The 11,376-nt window shown below is 29.3% G+C and overlaps 1 protein-coding gene across 1 annotated transcript in view; it reads right to left on the bottom strand.

The window, feature by feature from the left end:
- The window catches only part of LOC149889669 (uncharacterized), a 2,356-nt gene extending 2,302 nt beyond the window's left edge, over positions 1–54 (bottom strand). Inside the window, exon 1 of the mRNA XM_090085899.1 lies at positions 1–54. This exon is cut by the window's left edge and continues 146 nt beyond it. The gene's annotated coding sequence lies outside the window, so the exon portion shown is untranslated.
- Between the last annotated feature and the right edge of the window lie 11,322 nt (positions 55–11,376).

Genomic DNA, 11,376 nt, shown 5'->3' with positions numbered 1-11,376 from the left:
AATGTACTAAATTGTTGTTAAAATTGAATAATTTTATTTTAATACTTTATAATAAAGTGTGTATTACAAATACTAAAAAATTTAAAATTTTATACACTAAATAAAAAAAAAAAAACTACTTTTATATATATATATATACATATATATATATATATATATATATATATATATATATATATATATATATATATATATATATATATATATATATATATATATATATATATATATATATATATATATATATATTCTAATTATAACTCTAATTAGTAAAATCTCATCCACTGTAAGCTGGAGATGCTTTATGCAATAATTTATACTATGTGAAAAACCTCAAAAATTAACTTTACAAATCATTTAAACAAAAATAGCTTATTTATTAATTGTTTTCAATTCAAATATACCTTGTATAAGTTTATGATCATTTCCTTGTAACTAGAATTGCTTCCTTGTTGCTCATAATTGAAAACGGTAGTTTAACTTCCTTATTATATATATATATATATATATATATATATATATATATATATATATATATATATATATATATATATATATATATATATATATATATATATATATATATATATATCTGTGTGTGTGTATGCCAACATAATCTTTGTTGTTCAATTTTGTCTAATGTTACGCATGCGCAGTTAGGCGTTTACAGTTTTCAAAAAGCGTTTTTTAAAGGTTTTTCTAGAGACTGCCGATCCGTTACTGTTTATCGGTTTGCGGATTGTGCACCGAATTATCTATGCTAAACGGTTCAAATTACTTACGGATTGATTTGATCCGAAAATAATGTATCGGAAAAAAATTCGTTAAAATTTTTTCGGATTGTTTTTTCGGATTGCAATCCGATTCGATACTTTCGGATCGGATTGCAATTCGAAAAATATTTTTCGAATTGGAATCCGAACCGATATTATTTTTACGGATTTATTCGGATTCAGAATAAAAAATGCTTTTGAAATAAGATTCATTTTTATTTATTTATAATATTCAAATATACAATGAAACGAAATGATTTCCTCGTTAAGAAATAAAAAAAGTCAAAATCACACTGAAAGTTAATCATTTTCCAAATTCATTTTCTGGTCACACAATGCCTTGAATTTTACTGAGTTGCTTAGTGTTTTCTTTCATATATACCAGCATCTCAACCTTTGAGATTGAAAGATTGGTTCTTCTAGAGCTTTATATATTCCCTGCTGTTGAGATAACTCTTTCAGATGTTGATGATGCAGCAGGTATACAGAGGTTTTTTCTGGCCAGCCTTGACATTATTGGGTAAATATACTGGTTTTGTTTCCAGAATTCCAGTACATTTGTATTTGCTAGAACTGATTTTGAATTCAAATACCCCTCAATTTCAGCAGAAATGGCTTTTTTGGTGCTTGTTTCACCTCCAGGATTAATGTAACCTGCACCAAACACTTTCTTCCTCAGTTGTTCAGTGAAATCAAAGTTGTCATATCTTCATCATCCAACATTGAAAGGGAAGGAGTGCTTTGGCTGGCCAAAATTTTTTTTTTGACAGTTCTTCCATAGCTTTCTTTCCTGCAGTTTTGACTACTTCAAATTTTCCCCCCTCATCCACAAAGAACATGCTCTTCCTGTTAGGATTTAAAAAATGAGCAATAGAGAATTCAATATTCATCAGCTCCCTTTCGAATCTTTTGTTTAGATCTTCATTGAATTAGTGAGCAAGCTCTAATGACACCTCGGTTTTTGGCTTTACACAGGCCTTACATTTTGCCTTGTTTTCCTCCACCTAGTTGAAGAATTCTCAAATATTAGATAGCTTAGGCATCTGAAAAGAAGAAAAAAATGAAGTAACATAAAAATGGAATAAATCAAATTATTTGAGTTTTTCATTATATATTTGTCTTAACAAAAAATGATATTTTTGAGGCATGCATAAAGCTTTCAATAAAAGAACTAATCATTTAAAGGTTATTTGCCTTAATTGTTGAAATGAACGTAACAACTTTTCAAACTAGTTTTTATCTCTATTTTTATTTCTATTAATATTTAAGTAGAAGAAACATAACAATATTAATTTTATTGGACCAATCCACTAATTGAAGCAATCCGCAAAGCGAAATAATTTGCAAAGGTATTCAATCCACAAAAAAAACAAAAAAAAAACCTCAAATATTCAGTTTGAAATATTCTTAACTTTTAAATCAAATTAAATAATAATGGCTTACCGTAATAAATGTAGGTGAAGAATAGTAGACTTGATCTGTTGAACGAATTGTTGTATGTTAAGATTTCCAAATAGAACTGATTGAAAATAAAAAAGAAATCCACTATTTATAGGACGCGCGCATAATAAAAATGTAATTTTTAAGGACCACACTATTTAATAGTGACGCGAACGGAACGCGATTCGTATAATTCGCTAAGCGAATTAAAGTTAAATTGATTTGTAAAAATTTGCAAAGAGAATCCGCAAAAAAAAAAAATCCGCTGGTGGTTCGTAAAAATTTTTCGGATTGATAATCCGAACAGCGAAGTGAATCCGCAAAAAAAAAGTTCGCGAGTGGTTCGTAAATTAGTTTTCGGATTATTAATCCGAAAAATTTTTACGAACTGACTGTTTTAATCCGCAAAATAAGTCGGATTGGCTTTTTGCGGATTTTACGAACCGAATCGGCGGTGCCTAGGTTTTTCTAAGGTCCCGCAAAATTATAAATTGAATTAAAAAAAAAATTTTATCAAAACGTTTATCAAACGTTTTTAAAACGTTTTACAAATATATTCGTCGTTCAACCGACCATTAAACGTTTACTAAACGTTTGCAAAACGTTCCTGTGCCCACTGGGTGATATTTGCATGAGTTAATATTAAGAGAATATATATTGATGAGAATATTTAAGAATATTTATTAAGAAAAATAAGTAAGAGAAGAAGAACCAGTAGTAAGTATTTTTGTTTGCATTTCGATTATCAATATTTCTGTTGTTATTACTATATGCGTTAAATATTGTTATTGAAAAGTTTGATGCTCTAACCGCGCACCTTACCATAGCCGCGCCGTAATATATCACCTGAGGGACCGAACATAGAAAACATTTAATAATACTCTACTTACTTTAAATATACCCAATCCAAACAATACCAAACCCAAACCAACCCCTTTCCCCCAAATATTAACATTCAATCAAATAAGAAAATAAATCAAATAATCCACCGCCCTCACATTATTGAAAACTTCATGCATGCTTCTAAAATATCATTTTTAATTAAGACAAATATTAACGAAAAACTTCAAATAACTTTTAAATAGTTCGTTTTTGGAAACTGTTTACATGCATCAAAAACTATCACGTCTTATTAAGGCAAATATTTCAATAAAAAAATTCGTAAACCGAAAATGTTGTTCAATCCGTGTTTTCGGATTTTTAATCCGAAAACATGGATTGAACAACATTTTCGGTTAAAAATAATCTGTGTTAATAATCTGATCCATTTTAGTGAATTTTAAGTTCGATAAATAATCCGAAATATTAATCGTATCCGATCTTGCAAACTTAATCCGAAAAATAATCCGATTTGTTTCATTTTTATGTTATTTCATTTTTTTTACTTTTCAGATGCCTAAGCTATCTAATATTTGGGAATTCTTTAACAAGGTAGAGGAAAACAAGGCAAAATGTAAGGCCAGTGGCAAATCATACTTGGTCAATGAAAGCACCACAAGTCCTTTAAGGAACCATTTGAAAAGAATCCACTTGAATTTATATAAACAATTAGAAAGGAAAGACAAGGAAAAACTAACAATTCCAGAAATTTTAATAAGCTTAGATTCTGAACAAACACAAGTAAGAGGAAAGAAGAGGAGATGTCCATAGACATAGACAGAAACACCAGCATCACCACAGCCTGGACCAAGTGGAACTTAAGGCACTTCCAGCAATCAGACCCGGCAAGGTAGAAAACAGGCTACTAAACCAGAATGGGAAGTCACTAACATCAATCAAATAAGACATGTTGTTGATATTACTAGATGGGCGAAATAATAATCCAGTATCGATTAGATCTAAACCCGTCAATTAAAAGGCTTTATCTTTGGGGCTTTCTACTCAGCTTTGCTGGTCAGATCTTTTGAGTTTATTTTACATTTGGAATGCAAATAAACATTAAAACACATTTCGCCAAATCCTGAATAAAGAATTTCGCAAATCTAAATTGAACCATAAAGCCAATGAAACAGTATCAATACCTCTTGATCAGAAGTGATCTTGTAATATCTAAAATTAGTTTCAAAAAGCACAAAGTTTCGTCTTCGTTAATGACGTAATAACAAAATAAATCTGCTTTTGCTGATAATAGTTTTCTCTTTTTTTTGCTTTGGTCATAGAAAAGTAAGATAAGATAACATGATATTTTGGTTTTTTGAATCCAAAATTTTTATTTTAATTAGTGCTTGTGCGCATTTTGGTTTGAGGAACCCAAATTTTTTTATTTAAATTAATCTTTGTACGCGTACTAAACACGCATAAGCGTGCGTAGTACGTACCTTAGAGCCGTAAATACAATTTGGAATCGAAGAATCCAAATTTAGATCATTATTTGCACGCATAAATGGGTACGCGCGCGTAATACGCGTCTTAAGTACGCGTAATGTTTATTCCTAATAACAAACTTAAATTTTCTGGCTCAAACACTAAATTTGATGTATTTTTATTATTATACTTGATGATGATATAATTTTTATTTTTCCCCCTTTCTTACTGTGCGACCGTGATGTGGTAAAATTTTACCACATCACGGTTTTCATCATCATTTAACACATTATTTAATGGTAATAATTCAATATCAGAAAATATCAAGCAAATCGTAAGATATTTCTTATAAATGATCATTATCAATTGTGGTAATAAGAAATACATAAGAGCTCAGTTATTACATAAGGTTTATTAATTCTCCTTCTCATCTAAGAGAGAGAGGGAGAGGAAGAAAGTGTTTCCAAAGCAGAATGTTAAAAAAAGTAAAAAAACACGCAATAGATAATAGTGACTGGTTTTATTATGCTACCAGTAAACAAAATTATTTTTACCTTGATCAAAAGATAAATTCCCAGCATTTCTTAATTAAGTTCCGGCTTCTCTCTAACTGTTGACTAATGATTAATAGAGTAAACTTAACATCATATTAAATTTACAAAATTAAAACCATGTTTCAACAGAAAGCAAACTAATCAAATGATGACAAAGAAAACTAAAAAAAAAAAAGAACATAATTAAGTTTGAAATTGTAAAAAAATTTAAAACCATTTATGTTATTGTTTGTTTATAAATTGTGGTTATAAACTGTTATTATTCTAAATATTACTATAAATATATATACTATAAAATTGAAATTAATGAAACTAATGAAATTACGTAATTACAAACATTACAAACATAATAAACTCTTATAATAAACACTGTAATGTAAAAACTAATTATACTTAGTAACTATACGCAGTAAAGTAAATAAAATTATAGGTAATATTGGGACAATAGTTTAATTTATTGTGTATAAACTATAATATAGTTTATAATATAGTCTATATACATACATATAGTCTATACATATATACATTGTGTATATATACACATAGTTTATATATAAACTATAACATAGTTTATAATATAGTCTGTATACACAATAAATTAAACTATTGTCCTAATAATATCCACATCTGTTACAAATAGGAGCCATGGCTCAAACAAGTGGCTTTTATTAAGACCTATTCGAAATCTTAGATTTTAGGTTATATTTATGCTTCTGTCTATTGTATATTGACTAACAAAACAGTTTACACTATAATATTAAAGTAACATAACAGATCAAAATATACCAAAAACCTGTAACTGAAAGAATATTGTTTAAAATGCGTCTCAAAGTTGCTTGAAAAAACCAATTATTACTACTGATGGTATAAAATATTTACTTAAATTAACTTTGACAAAAATAAGATTTTATAAAAGTCAGTTAGTACTACTTCATCCAACATTAAGTTTATATTTACTGGTGATAGGTATCTACCTCGTTTTCCTAATTTATATAAACAAAGAAAAGTCTATTTTACACTACTTTGAAATGTTTACACAAATAATATAGTTATATAATTATAAAAATAATCTCAATATTTGTATAAAATTTTGCAAAACATAACATTTTGGTGATACTAGTCAGCAAAATAATATCTTTTTATTTTAAATTTATTAAAAAATTCAATAAAAACTTAATTATAAACTTACATGGGTGCTTGAACGGCTACGTTCAAAAAAATAGTCAAATTATTTTTTAAAAAGTCAAAGCTAGCGAAATGCTATCAAAATAAGACACTTTGTAAACTATCTAAAACACTTTGTTAACTATGAAAAATAAGTTAAATATTTATAAATATATTTATTTAAATCTATACAATTTTTATTTATTATTGTAAGATTGATTATGGTAAATAAACAAATTATTACTTGTTCTTGTTTACAACTTTGGTTATTGTAAGTGTAATAAGCGTAAACGGACGGCAATTTTTATTAAATTTTGCGACAACAACTAAATTATTATTTATTTTTATTATATATTAATTATTATTTGCGACAAAAGCATTAAATTTTGTGTTGATACGCAAATTACGGCAAACGAAAAACTTGACCTGATTCTGAGCCATGGGATCGTCTGCCAACTAAGGGTCTGCGTATCGTTATCGGTATATCGGTATGAACCGATATTTTGAACCGATAACGATAAGAAATGATAACGATATCAAACGATATGAGTTTGTCTATGAAACGATAAGTTATCGTTTGAAACGATAACCAAACGATATTTTATCGGTTGAAACGATAATATCGGCTTTTTTTATCGGTTTATCGGAATACATAAAAATAACGAGAATACCGATATTTATCGGTATAATAACGATATTTTTTACAATATTCAAATTTTTTTTTTTAAAATGCCACATTTTAGTTCAAATATATTATAAATCTTCAAGTCGAGTCAAGATGTCGTTTCGCCTTTTTGATTAACGTTAATATCATTTGTGATACAAATGTATTTATATTATGGTTTTTTTTGTAAATGACATAAATAAATATAAATGGGTTATTTTGATTACCATAATGGCTGACTGTTAAAACTTTGGAAGAAAAAAAGCCAAAAATTATGCGTTTTAATTTTGAAAATATACATATTTAGCACTTAGTTCAGATTTTCTGACAACATATATTGTGTTTACTAATGCATATGATTGATTAAATGTAAAAAAATCAGGAGTGGGGAGAGTTTCAACCTGGCGGTCTATTTGGAGAACAGTGTTGCTTCACTTTTTCAAACGAGAGTAACCAATAAATACCGATATGAAACGATATGAAACAATACATTGTTCTATTTCATAATTTATTTAACTTAAGGAAATATAAATTCATAATAAATTTCTGAATTTTTGCTTCTGTTTAAATTTCCAAACTAATAATTGTCTTCAACTGTCAGATCAACCACATTTGGAGTACTGGCACGAGAGGCAGCAGGAGACGGAGAGGCAGGTCCTTCAACGGCAGCAGCTTCATAGGCTTGTTCTTCAGCAGAAGTGAGCAACGATTTCTTGATCTTAACTTTGACATAGTTTTGCTGGATATACAGGAGTTTCTCTACTTGTTCTGGTTGCAACTTGGTTCGTTTGTAGAAGACAATAGCATCCTCACTGGGAATAGCGGGTGCAAATTTGTTAGGGTCAGAACCTGGATTATCCCTGATTGAGCTCAAAGGTCTTCTCACCCTTACAATACTGTCAATCATCATTAATGTGGAGTTCCAGCGGGTTTTGACAGGCGAGATAATTTTCACATACTTTAATTCCTTCTTGTCAACTGTGTCGTTGTCATCCAACATGTTTTGAATCTCCTTCTTGATTCGCTTTTCTGACAAAGAGGACTTGTGGCATAGAGATGACAGTTCTGTGGCTTTTTTAATGGCTGACTCCAGATCCAAACCTTCAACTGACTTGGCTTCTTTAATTGCACCTTCCACAACTAATTTCAAAAGGTGATCAGCACAGAGCAGAGACTCGTCAACAAACTTGCATTTAGGGATGGCTGCTCTCAGGTTGGAAGCTGAGTCATGAACACAAACAACATAGCTGTGTCCGACATTTCCGGGAATCTCTGAGACATTTCTAAAAATAAAAAAAAATTAATAAGTATAAATATTATGTAAATTAAAATTTACATATAACAATTTAATACCTTTAGTTATAATATTATATTATAAAATTATAATTAAAGATATAAAAAATATTACATGTAACGGGTAATATCGCTAATATGTTAAATTGTATAAAAATTTGTACAACAACAAATCAACAAGTACTACGTAATTAGCTTACTTAGTAATTGTAAGTTAAAGTATTAGTATAAGTACTACTATACTAAGTTAAAAAAACTTCTATAAAAACTTATTTACTGATCCAGTCTGTTTGCAATAGCTTCTGCAGTATGGCGTCCAGAAAAGGGTGACACACCAATTACAAACATCCGGTGGTTGAAGTCTTCATTGATAAGGTGGAGGGTGATGGCTTGATAGGCGTCATTATTCCGACTTTGCCACATGTCAGAAGAAATGACGAATCCAGGACTTTTTGGCAAATCTTTCTCCAGAACTTGATCCACTGCTGCTTTCACGTTTTTGTAAACTAATGGCAACCTAAAAGAAGAAAAAACAAATTAAAAAACTGTTGTTTATACTAGTTTATAGTTATTTAAAAAAACCAACAAAATAAATTGGCGCGGACAGGTCTAGAAACTAACAATTTTAAAATTAAAAAGGGAGGTACTAACTTACTAAAAAATAACAATAACGTAATAATGGCGTCATGGGACTTACGGGGTTATTTTCATTGCAATTAAGATTAAGGGGTTTGGAATTTTAAGTTTGATTTAAAACTCATACAAATTCTTTAAACTTGTTTCCCTCTTAAACCCAATCAAACCATCCCAAAATTATTTATTTAACCAAAAGTACAATAAACTATATATCTTACTTATAACGTGAGTATGTTGTGGCAGATTTGATCAGCATCTTTGGGTTGAAATAAGCAATCAGATCCTGGAAGCCTTTATGCCCAACAAGACTAAATGGTAAGTTGCATCTGGCTAAGAACTTTGCAATTTCCAAATCACCTCGGAGTTGATCTCTATCTTGTGGTTTGTATTTTAACCAAGCATCAATCTTTTTGTTCTGATTGCCCTTTGATGGACTGCCCAGTTTTCTTGACTTTACTGTTCTGTCCATGACCAGAGGAACTTTGTCTCCATGATCCTTTTCATAGGACTCATCCTCGTCGTATATCTGTAAAATTAAAAAAAAGTTGTAAAATTTTTACATTACAATGTACACACTGTAAAGTGGCTAAAGCCTGCAATACATTGTAGTATTTCAACTTTGAACATTATAAATATAGAAATACTCAATTTAAAACTTTTTTTTTCACAACTGTCATGTAATACCTGTTCAAACTCATTAAAAGCAACATCAGCCTTCCTCTTCTTCTCTGACTTGTCTAGTTCAATCTGGGCAAATTCAAATGGATGCTTTCTAAAAAGATGGGACCTCATCCCAGAAGTGTTATGATCTGCAACCTTGACAACTGCCGGACAGAGCTTGCACTTTGCTTGGACGACTCTTTCACCAGCCTCACTTTGAGTCACCTCTTCTTCAAAGAAGTTCCAGATTTCCGTTCTTGGACGCGGCATGATGCTGGCAACTGACTTATAAGTTCAAACTTCTAAACTAAATAAGAAAAAGAATCTTTTACTTCACAAAAAAAACAATTTTATGTGGACAATAATGCTGTCCAACTAGTCACTTTGACTCCCTCTCGAAAACTAGCCTTTTCCCAAAAAATGAGAAAGCTTTTAACAATAAAATTTCTATCGGACATTTTAAATAACTGTTATTTCAAATTTTACAACAATATCAAGTTATTAAAATAATATTTCTAAAATTTATCTTTTCTTTTACTACTTTGAACAACCTGTAGCGATGATAATTTTTGTTATCTAAGTTTAACCATATTTCACTTAAAAAGTTTAATAACAAAGTAAAAATAGACATTTCATACATACTGCTATATTGTAACAAATAAGATAAAACAAAATTTATCATATCTTACCTTCAAAACTGATTAAATTTCAATGTTTTTTGTGACTTCCCTGAGACACTAAAGAGTCACTGTTTTCTTTTTGAATTTGATATTAATTTTCCCATCTGACTGCGAATCATACAGTTTACAAACTACAATCCGTTTTTATACAGTCTTTCAACCGCGCCATTTCGACACATTAAATACATTAAGACATTACATCCGTTAACACCGACACACTTTGTTACCTTAAATACATTAACACGTTAATTGCATCTTGAAGACCATATTCCCGACATTTTTGACTTTAGTTGGTCAACAAAGTTTTTACCTGACATCCTACTTAATTGGTCTGGAAGGATCAATGATATCTATTAACTAGATGTCTAACTTGCGCCTCCGCAGTGAAGCAAATTTTTTGCCAACCAGGGGCCAATGCTATATACATAAAAAACGAAGTTTTTTCCGTAAAACACGAAGTTTTTACCGTAAAAAGCGAAGAAAAAAAAAGTCAATTGCTATAAACATTCTAAAAACTCCGTTTTTAAGATAAAAACTTCGCTATTAAATCCAATGCTATAAACGAGCAAGGGAATCGCCTTTTCAGATAAAAAATGCGTTTTTTCGAAAAAAAAATTCAGATAGATTTTTGATCTCAATTTTAGATATTTTCTTCGTGATTTTTGGCGGCCATTGTTGGAACAACGTTAGCGCTTCAAAATCATTGAACATTCTTTGTTTGTGTTTTTATGCAGATATTTTATAGATAAAGCTTAAAAGGATTTTGGTAACTTCATAATAAACTAATTACTTAAAAACTGCATTTAATCTATTATTCAGTTCCTTGTTGTGCTTCGTTAACAATGCATGTATGAATTTAAAATTCCATACTTATTTATGAATGTTTTCGATAGTAATTCTGGTTAAACAAATTTTTCATAGTGTTTGACTAAAGAAAAGTATAAATAGTCGATAAATATGCCATATAATACACAAATACGCAACAAAATAATACACAAATACACAACAAATAAAATGCTGTCTAAAGAACTTAAAATGTTACTAGCAATATAAATAAGAGAAAACAAAGAGGTTCTTCTTGGGAAGCTTAGTATGTTTTAATTAGCAAACTATTTAAATAAAAATATGTATTGCTACATTATAATTTATATATATGTATATATATGTAAGTATATATATATATATATATATATATATATATATATATA

The sequence above is a fragment of the Hydra viridissima genome, unplaced genomic scaffold (assembly GCF_058129835.1).
Source record: "Hydra viridissima isolate aposymbiotic clone 2 unplaced genomic scaffold, HvirCarnegie_v1 scaffold_4, whole genome shotgun sequence".
NCBI classification, from domain to species: Eukaryota; Metazoa; Cnidaria; class Hydrozoa; order Anthoathecata; family Hydridae; genus Hydra; species Hydra viridissima.
Note: the sequence above shows the minus strand (reverse complement) of the source record. Positions and strands in the feature narration are given on the sequence as shown.